Source organism: Salvelinus fontinalis, chromosome 30 (genome assembly GCF_029448725.1).
Source record: "Salvelinus fontinalis isolate EN_2023a chromosome 30, ASM2944872v1, whole genome shotgun sequence".
Lineage (NCBI taxonomy): Eukaryota > Metazoa > Chordata > Actinopteri > Salmoniformes > Salmonidae > Salvelinus > Salvelinus fontinalis.
The window spans coordinates 10,853,541-10,862,574 of record NC_074694.1 but is presented as its reverse complement, the minus strand read 5'-3'; the positions used below and the strand labels follow the sequence as shown (position 1 = coordinate 10,862,574).

The window sequence follows — 9,034 nt, the reverse complement described above, 5'->3', positions numbered from 1 at the left end:
TACAAACACACGCTCGCATATAAACACACACACACACACACACACACACACACACACACACACACACACACACACACACACACACACACACACACACACACACACACACACACACACACACACACACACACACACACACCCCTGAAAGCATCTTCCCTTTCTCCGTCTGAGTGCAATCAATCCTCTCCTATCTTCTGTCCAAAACAAATGTGGTTTGACGCTATCTGACTGAGTTCACTAGACTCTCTGGTCTCAAACTCTGCTTCCTGTTGGCTAAAGATGTTGCCCCACGTTGCCAAAATATGGAACTCAGTGTATGAGATCACAGAAAAAAAGGTTCTACTAAGATCCCATAGCCCCCTCCTTCTCCAAAAATGCAAATATATCTTGAAATGAAAACAGGAAATAAAAGATTATGCTTTTTACCTCTATAATGTTGTTTTTCAGAGAATAATATATTCTTGAATGTGATGGTCTGGGCACGGCTGACATTGTGGATATTTGTGTGTGTCTGTATGCTGTCGTTTGTTTGTGGATGTTTTGTATTGTAAAAAAAAAATATATACTGTATATATATATTCTTGAATGGAAGCCTTACTGTATGTCTGTGAATCATCTCAACATTACCATAACTGCTTTCTTATGAAAGTAAATCCTCCTACTGTTAATCTGTTTATGTTATACAGTAGAATAACCCTCACTTTAATGACATTTCACTGGTCATAAAACTCTGGATTACAGCACTTACACAGTATGTATTATTGCTAATTTAGCCTCAAAGGAAGCATGTTTTGAGATGTTCAAACTGAACATAAACCACAAAATCCTAATTGTGTTAATTAACACAACTGACGTCTTGATTTAAGACCTACTTTATGACGATAAGGCTCTCAATGCTTCCGACCACCGGTGTGCAGTGTAAACACAGTGCACCAAAACCAGAGGCTCTCAATGCTTCCGACCACTGGTGTGCAGTGTAAACACAGTGCACCAAAACCAGAGGCTCTCAATGCTTCCGACCACTGGTGTGCAGTGTAAACACAGTGCACCAAAACCAGAGGCTCTCAATGCTTCCGACCACTGGTGTGCAGTGTAAACACAGTGCACCAAAACCAGAGGCTCTCAATGCTTCCGACCACCGGTGTGCAGTGTAAACACAGTGCACCAAAACCAGAGGCTCTCAATGCTTCCGACCACTGGTGTGCAGTGTAAACACAGTGCACCAAAACCAGAGGCTCTCAATGCTTCCGACCACTGGTGTGCAGTGTAAACACAGTGCACCAAAACCAGAGGCTCTCAATGCTTCCGACCACTGGTGTGCAGTGTAAACACAGTGCACCAAAACCAGAGGCTCTCAATGCTTCCGACCACTGGTGTGCAGTGTAAACACAGTGCACCAAAACCAGAGGCTCTTAGCCCCTAGCGATGCTACGTAGTCACCAGTCCTAAGTATATCTCAACACATGACCCCCTTATACTTCCCTATTCCCTATATAGTGCACTACTTTAGACCAGGGCCCTATTCCCTATTTAGTGCACTACTTTAGACCAGAGCCCTATGGGTAATGCAGTCTATAGTTAAAGGGTTGCCATTTGGAATTCATCCACAGTCAAACTTAATTAAGACTCGCGCCTCCCAGAACAATATGGTCAGTGTTTCTCCAACAAGGAAAGTTTGTCAAGAAACTCACAACGGCCCCCTTCAAATATGTTAACAGGCTGACTCTCTGGTTATATTTTCTACAGGTACCGGCCTTAAACCCTTTAATGTTTAATGCATTTAATAAGGATAATTCTATCTTGTCTCATGTGGATGTTTATCTCATAACAGCATCAAAGATCTGAGTGTTATGTTCCCTCCAGATGTTAATAGTTGTGTGCTTTTTTTGTTTTCACTCAGATTTCAAAAAATGTATTAATCCAAATCTATAAAAACAGCTGTAGTGCTGTATTTGGAAAGACACACGCTAGAAGTGTAGGTATGAATCTTGCAACACGCTGGTGAAAAAACAAGCAATCAAACATGGGTAGCCTACTGTATAAAATGTCTTCATTTCAGTTTAATTTAATCAAGTTACACTGTGGTCAGATTACGGTTCACACATTCTCTTTGAGTTTTATCCAGTTTTCATTGTTCTCTATGCCGGCATAACAGGGTATTTCCACAGAGGCAGAGCAGGGTATTTCCACAGAGGCAGAGCAGGGTATTTCCACAGAGGCAGAGCAGGGTATTTCCACAGAGGCAGGGCAGGGTATTTCCACAGAGGCAGAGCAGGGTATTTCCACAGAGGCAGAGCAGGGTATTTCCACAGAGGCAGAGCAGGGTATTTCCACAGAGGCAGAGCAGGGTATTTCCACAGAGGCAGAGCAGGGTATTTCCACAGAGGCAGAGCAGGGTATTTCCACAGAGGCATAACAGGGGTACCGTATAGAATGTCTGATATTTATCTAAAATAGTGTTAATTTGTTTTTCATTTGGCTTTTGATGTTAATTAGATGATATTGCTGTCAGACACCACGCACAGCAGGGTTAGTAAGACGGCAGTTTTACAAATTAGATCAAATCAGGCATTCATTTATTTGAATAATTGTCCATTTACGATAATGCATTTACAGCTGAAGCAACCCAGAGGTCCTTGTGAACACAGGCACCTCTAGTTACTGTTGGCCACCAGTCTAGGGAGGGAGACACACACACGGACACACACCGTTTGCTTGCATGCAGTAATATTCCGTAAACCTGGTGCCCTTCCATAATGTACGTTTGTGCTGAAAACCTTTGCACCCAATGGCAGCACAGTTCACCTGCAATATACTGTAGCCTCTGGCCTGTTGCTGGAGCTTATCCCTTCAGTGTACAAAACAACACGTCAGACTCAACACGCGAATAAAGCGCACACAACCATAGGCCATGCCCTACTGTAAACTTTCCTCTAACACACGGATAAGGAGCGAGCAGGACAGAGAATCATAGCATAAAGCTCTAGCCTGGTCTCGGATCTGTTTGTGCTTTCTTGCCAACTCCTTATCATTGTCACACCAATGGAAAGATCTGGGTTCCAGGCTAGTTGAGCTCCTGTTCCACACAGCTCCGTGTCACCTATTCAGAGACAACTGGACTAGAGGGATGAAATGAGGGAAAGTATTTTGTCCAAACAAACAGGGTGTATTTCTTGTACCGCTCAGGGCCCCACGCTTACAACTCTATTACATGTTCACTTAAACAACTAGCAAATAACACCCCGCTCAGGGTTCACTGGTATAGAACCGGTGTTGTTCACGCGGGTGGGCCCAGCCCCCTGTCTATTGTCCCTATTGGCCCTTCTGTCACCCATTTTAACCGTCAGTTCCTCTGTGGACAAACATTCTAAAGCATTCTAAAGCATTCTATCGTTAGGGTAATGGTTTATATTGTGTAACATTGCCGTTATTGTAGAGGCACTTGTTGAATCGGGTTATTTGACCCTTACTGAGTAGTGCTTTACTGCAATTGATTGTGAACAAGGCAACAAAGTGAAGTGAATTCTAACTAGATGATAATGTATGTGTGTGAAATACAACTGTTACTTAACCATTTGCATGTACGGTTAGGCAGTAAAGAGTTAAATAAACAGAATATATACTGTTTATATATATATTTTTAACATTAATAGTATGACATCAATATGGCCGGGATTCAATCCCATCATGCTTTGTCAGCTATGCACCTTTTAAAGGTAATTTTTCCGTGTTCATGGAGAAAACATTCACGGTAAAAGCTGCTTATATCGGCTCAATGGAAAATGTTCTTTAAATGTCAAGACCTCTCATTTGGATCTACAACTGATCGGATTGAATGCTGTTCTTGATTACTTCAGGAAAGCAATCTTGATGAACTTTAATGAGTTTCTACCCAGAAACACTTATTCCCATTGAATAGATCTGTCGAGATTACATTTCAATTTGCATAATATGCGCATACACTTTTCAATTGACATTAGCAACGTGAATGTCACAAGCCGAGAGAAGGTTTGGTTGACGTTCTTGCTTTGCAGCTCAAAAGTACTGTAAATGTGTAACGGTCGTCCTGGGAAGAAGGAGAGGACCAAGGTGCAGCGTGGTAAGTGTTCATGTTATAATTTCATTAAAACTGAACACTAAACAAAATAACAACGAGGAAGAACGAAAACGAAACAGTTCTGTAAGGTGAAGACACACAAAACAGAAAACAACTACCCACAACACACAGGTGGAAAAAGGGATACCTAAGTATGGTTCCCAATCAGAGACAACGATAGACAGCTGCCTCTGATTGAGAACCACACCCGGCCAAACACACAGAAAATAAAACATAGAACACCAGACATAGAATGCCCACCCCAACTCACGCCCTGACCAAACCAAAATAGAGACATAAACAAGGAACTAAGGTTCAACACAAAATGTCACATTACCCACCAGCTAGGAGGCATTGCAAACTATTCAACACGCTAGCTACAAGCTAACGTTAAGCTAGCTACAAGCTAACGTTAAGCTAGCTACAAGCTAACGTTAAGCTAGCTACAAGCTAACGTTAAGCTAGCTACAAGCTAACGTTAAGCTAGCTACAAGCTAACGTTAAGCTTGCTACAAGCTAACGTTAAGCAATCAACTCTTCATGGATCTACTATATTACTCAACATTTCATGTGCAGACAATTAAAGGGTTTATTTTCTCATCTGTACACTCAATACATTTTTGCTTCCAGACAAAAGTGTTACACAGTGTTACTGCTAGCTAAAGCTAACATGTCTTCATCAAGTAACGTTAGCCTATCAAAGATGAATGATTAACCCGTTAATAGCAATATGCAGATTAGATTAGATGAGTTTTTTCGTCACATGCAGATGTAATTGCAGGGTACAGTGAAATTCTTAAACTCCGAGCTCCGTACAGTAGGCTTACCTTACAACATTACAAGAAACAATGCTTATTTCTGATCAATATTATGCAAATCATGTGGTTAAAGCAAATTGCGACTGAAAACGTGGGTATAATTCACCGAGGTGTTGAGCTGTTTTATGTGGAAGCCCATTCCCACCATTCCAAAAATAAAATGAATATACCTTATATCAGGGCTAAACAACCCTCTTCCTGGAGAGCTACTGTCCTGTGGGTTTTCAGTCCAACCCTCTTCCTGGAGATCTACTGTCCTGTGGGTTTTCAGTCCAACCCTCTTCCTGGAGATCTACTGTCCTGTGGGTTTTCAGTCCAACCCTCTTCCTGGAGAGCTACTGTCCTGTGGGTTTTCAGTCCAACCCTCTTCCTGGAGAGCTACTGTCCTGTGGGTTTTCAGTCCAACCCTCTTCCTGGAGATCTACTGTCCTGTGGGTTTTCAGTCCAACCCTCTTCCTGGAGATCTACTGTCCTGTGGGTTTTCAGTCCAACCCTCTTCCTGGAGATCTACTGTCCTGTGGGTTTTCAGTTCAACCCTCTTCCTGGAGATCTACTGTCCTGTTGGTTGTGGACTGAAAACACACAGGACCGTAGATCTCCAGGAAGAGGGTTGGGTAGCCCTGTTGTAGATCATACATATACTGTAGGCTATGTTTCTTTATTTGTAGCAGTGTGTGGCGATTTCCATCTATCCACGTTGCCGCCGAGAAACGTGTGGCAAGCTGGTGTTTTGCCCCAGGACTTTTGATTTGTATTAATACAAAAAATTGACATAAAACTGTTGAAAAGAGAGACAAAGTATCGTGGTTTAGACTGATTCACCTCGTGATTTTTTTTTGACAGGATTTTTCGGTTTTCATTCTCCCTAGGGCCAGGAGTTCTTCCCCTGGTCCCATCATAGCCCACATATAGTTAAACCATGTTTTATAGCTGCTTTTAATACTATGTTTTACCAAGAATTATACCCGGTTAGGTAAGCCTACCAGATCAGAAAAATCTCTGGGACCCCAGGAAAACAATTTCCAACCACACCACTCTGGGGCCTGTGGTGCAACCTCTAAAATCACCACACAATGTTACAAATGGAAAAAAAACATATTCTATTTGATGATCTACTATCTCAAAAATGTTGACTTACGTAGTTTGACTTGGAGTTCAACGAGACAATTCTGTTTTACATTGCCTTGCTCGGGGGGGGGGGGGGGGGGGGGGAACTGTTGGGCGAGTGTCGTGCGCGACCTCCTGAGGTAATGCTTCGAGATGTGATAAGTTCGCAAGTTTACACAACAGTATTGCCTCTCGAGAATCGATATCTCTCCGAGAACCTCTCGAAAAATGTCACTTTGCCATCGTTAATGTGAAAACTGTATTATTCACAGCTTGTGCCATCTTTTGAAAGATCAATAGACAACACATTTTTTTTTGAAACAGTGTATTTTTCTGCTCTGTCAGCGTCTAGGTGTCATTGACTGATGCACTCTTCACTTCATAATGCTCTCTCGGACCACAAACAAACTAGGAGCTTCCTACCCATACTCATAAAGCCTTTCAAAGTAGAAGTGCTGATCTAAGATCCGAGTTGTCTTTGAGATTAAAATGAATACACAGACGGGAACTGATACTACACCTACTCTGAGATGTATTTATGTATACGGGCCCAGTATGCTAGTATGGCTCAGTGACAAACAATCAAATGGCAATTACTGTCAATCGCCCAGAGTCGCAGCAAGGATTTACTTCAGACAAAGTACTTTACTGTACCTTGATGTGATAACTCCATTTAGGTTCTGATATTCTGAGACTAACTGTAGATATTAGTAGCCCTCCGGTCTCCTTTTCAGCTGAAACACCTGATCTACTTAACAAAAAGGCACATCTCAATAGGTAGTTCAGGTAAGTCATGACATAGCACAAGTGGGAGTGGCCTTTCCTTTCTTCTGTTCTCTATGGCTCCTCTATTGTTCCTCAAGCAGAGGAGGGGGGAGGGGGGGGGGCGATGACATCACAGGTTCCAGTCAGACCAACTCCATGAATGACCTACTCTTTGTTTGCAGTTGACTAAAAAACAATATTTTGCTCAAAACAAAAAAAATGTTTACCCTTTAGTATGTGTACTTCACTGTATTTATACTTAGGATATCGGTTTTTCAACAGTAAAAGTAACACCACTTCTGGAGGGCGTCTTTAACCTTTAAAACAACTGAAAGTTCACAGATATGGAAGATTCAGATCAGAGCTTTGATCAACAACCTATCAGTCTTGTCAACAACTCCCCCTTTTTTGTAAAAACAGTCATGCTTGGTACTGTAGGTCTGTAATTAGAAACGTTAGATCAGTCTCAGCTTTTCCATTGTTGTTGTTGTCAGCAGATCGTAGTTGTCAGTTTAAACTCTATCCTTACTGAGTTTTTGTGTCTCAACACTTTAAATGTAAAAACAAAACGTTGACAACAGCACCAATCTGTTACTAGGTTTAGTTTCTTTGTGAAAAAGTATTAAAGCACAAATAGATGACCGTAAGACAAACTGTTGTTAAACCAAAATAAAACGTATATAACTTTCAGTATATTTTCTGTTTTCTCAGTGGAAAGAAGTGATGTTAGAAGAATTGAAAAGGACCTTTAAATGTCAAGCCCTTATAACGCAAATCTACCACTGATCGGATTTAATCCTGGCCTTTATCACTTCAGGAAGACATGCTTGACGACCTTCAATTGATTTATAACCAGAAACTCTTATTCTTTGCTTGAGCCATGCTTGACAGATCAATATTTATGAAACAGTGTATTTTCTGCTCTGTCAGCATTCTGTGCATCATCTCAGTGGAAAGACGCTCGATGGGAAGACACTTGCTGAATCAACGTTGTTTCCAAGTAATTTCATTTAAATTATGTTGAACCAAAGTGGAATAGATGTTGATTTGACGTAAGTAAAGCTGAATGCTTTAAATATCCCCAGTGCAAGACCGCACGTTAGGTTTTCATGATGCAACTCCCAATACTTTGGCTTGAGTTGCCATTCGACTACGAAGGCATTTTCCATGTAATAAATTGAATTTAGTAATTGCATGGCTCTCCACTAACCCTCTAGAGTCTAAGCCCTGTCTAAGCTGGGGGAGGGGTTCTAAACTAACATACAGTTTGGAATTATTTTAAGAGGAACATAGCAAGGATTATTTAGCTATTTGAGGTAACATTTGAAGACCCCTTCAAGTATCAAAAAAAAAATATATATAAAAAAACTATTGGATGAAACATTGAATTTGGTATTACTGCTATTAGCCAATAGAAATGCATTGAATAACAGATTCACTACATGGAACAGATAGTCCCCAAAACATTTTCAAAAGGAAGTTGGTTCTGAACTGCCTGTTCTATATCTGAGAGACCAGGAAACAATTTACACTGCATAATAAAAAAATATGACAGGTATTTATCACCTTATTTCAGGTGCTAAACTATCTCCATATATACTTCCATCATTTAAAAAAAACTGTTACCCAGGAACCTTCAGACGAGTCTTGTGAACATCCTAGAGCAGAACGGAGAACACCATCGTGTTTGTGACATTTCTCATCGCTCAATAATACTTCCTAGGTCAAATTGTTCGGATGCTACAGACGTTTTCATGAGAAGACCGATTTATTTTATTGTATTGTGTTAGTACAATTTCCACGGGGCGAGGAAATTGTAGGCCCAAGAGTTAAATAATAAACAGTCGTATTTTAAAGCAAAGTTGTGATGAACTAAAAAAGAGAGAAAAACATAAAAAGAGCATTGTTGTTTCATACCTGTTAAAAAAGTAGTCTGGAGTCGGTCTCCCTCTGTGTGAGGCTGCTTCCTGTGTGGAGGGAAGAACCAGAGACTGGTACAGGTGCAACAACAGCCGTGCCTGCTAGAATGAAATCGGCCCACCTGTAGCCGTACAAAGTAAATATAAACACCTCCCCTTAGGTGTGTCCCTGTGTTTGTCTGGGTAGGCCGGTTTGTGTGCATCATCATAATGGTAACCTTAACAACCTCCATGGCTCAGAGCAAGTTGTCGTGTCTCTTTCTTGCCCAGCATTTAGCCTTTCTGCAATACATTGTTTCCAAGCTGTTCAGCGACTACTTTGTGTTGTA

At 41.2% G+C, this 9,034-nt stretch overlaps 1 protein-coding gene across 1 annotated transcript in view; it reads right to left on the bottom strand.

The window, feature by feature from the left end:
- The window catches only part of LOC129828476 (inward rectifier potassium channel 16-like), a 17,027-nt gene extending 8,239 nt beyond the window's left edge, over positions 1-8,788 (bottom strand). The window contains exon 1 of the mRNA XM_055889509.1: positions 8,704-8,788. The gene's annotated coding sequence lies outside the window, so the exon portion shown is untranslated. The remainder of the gene's footprint in view (positions 1-8,703) is intronic.
- Between the last annotated feature and the right edge of the window lie 246 nt (positions 8,789-9,034).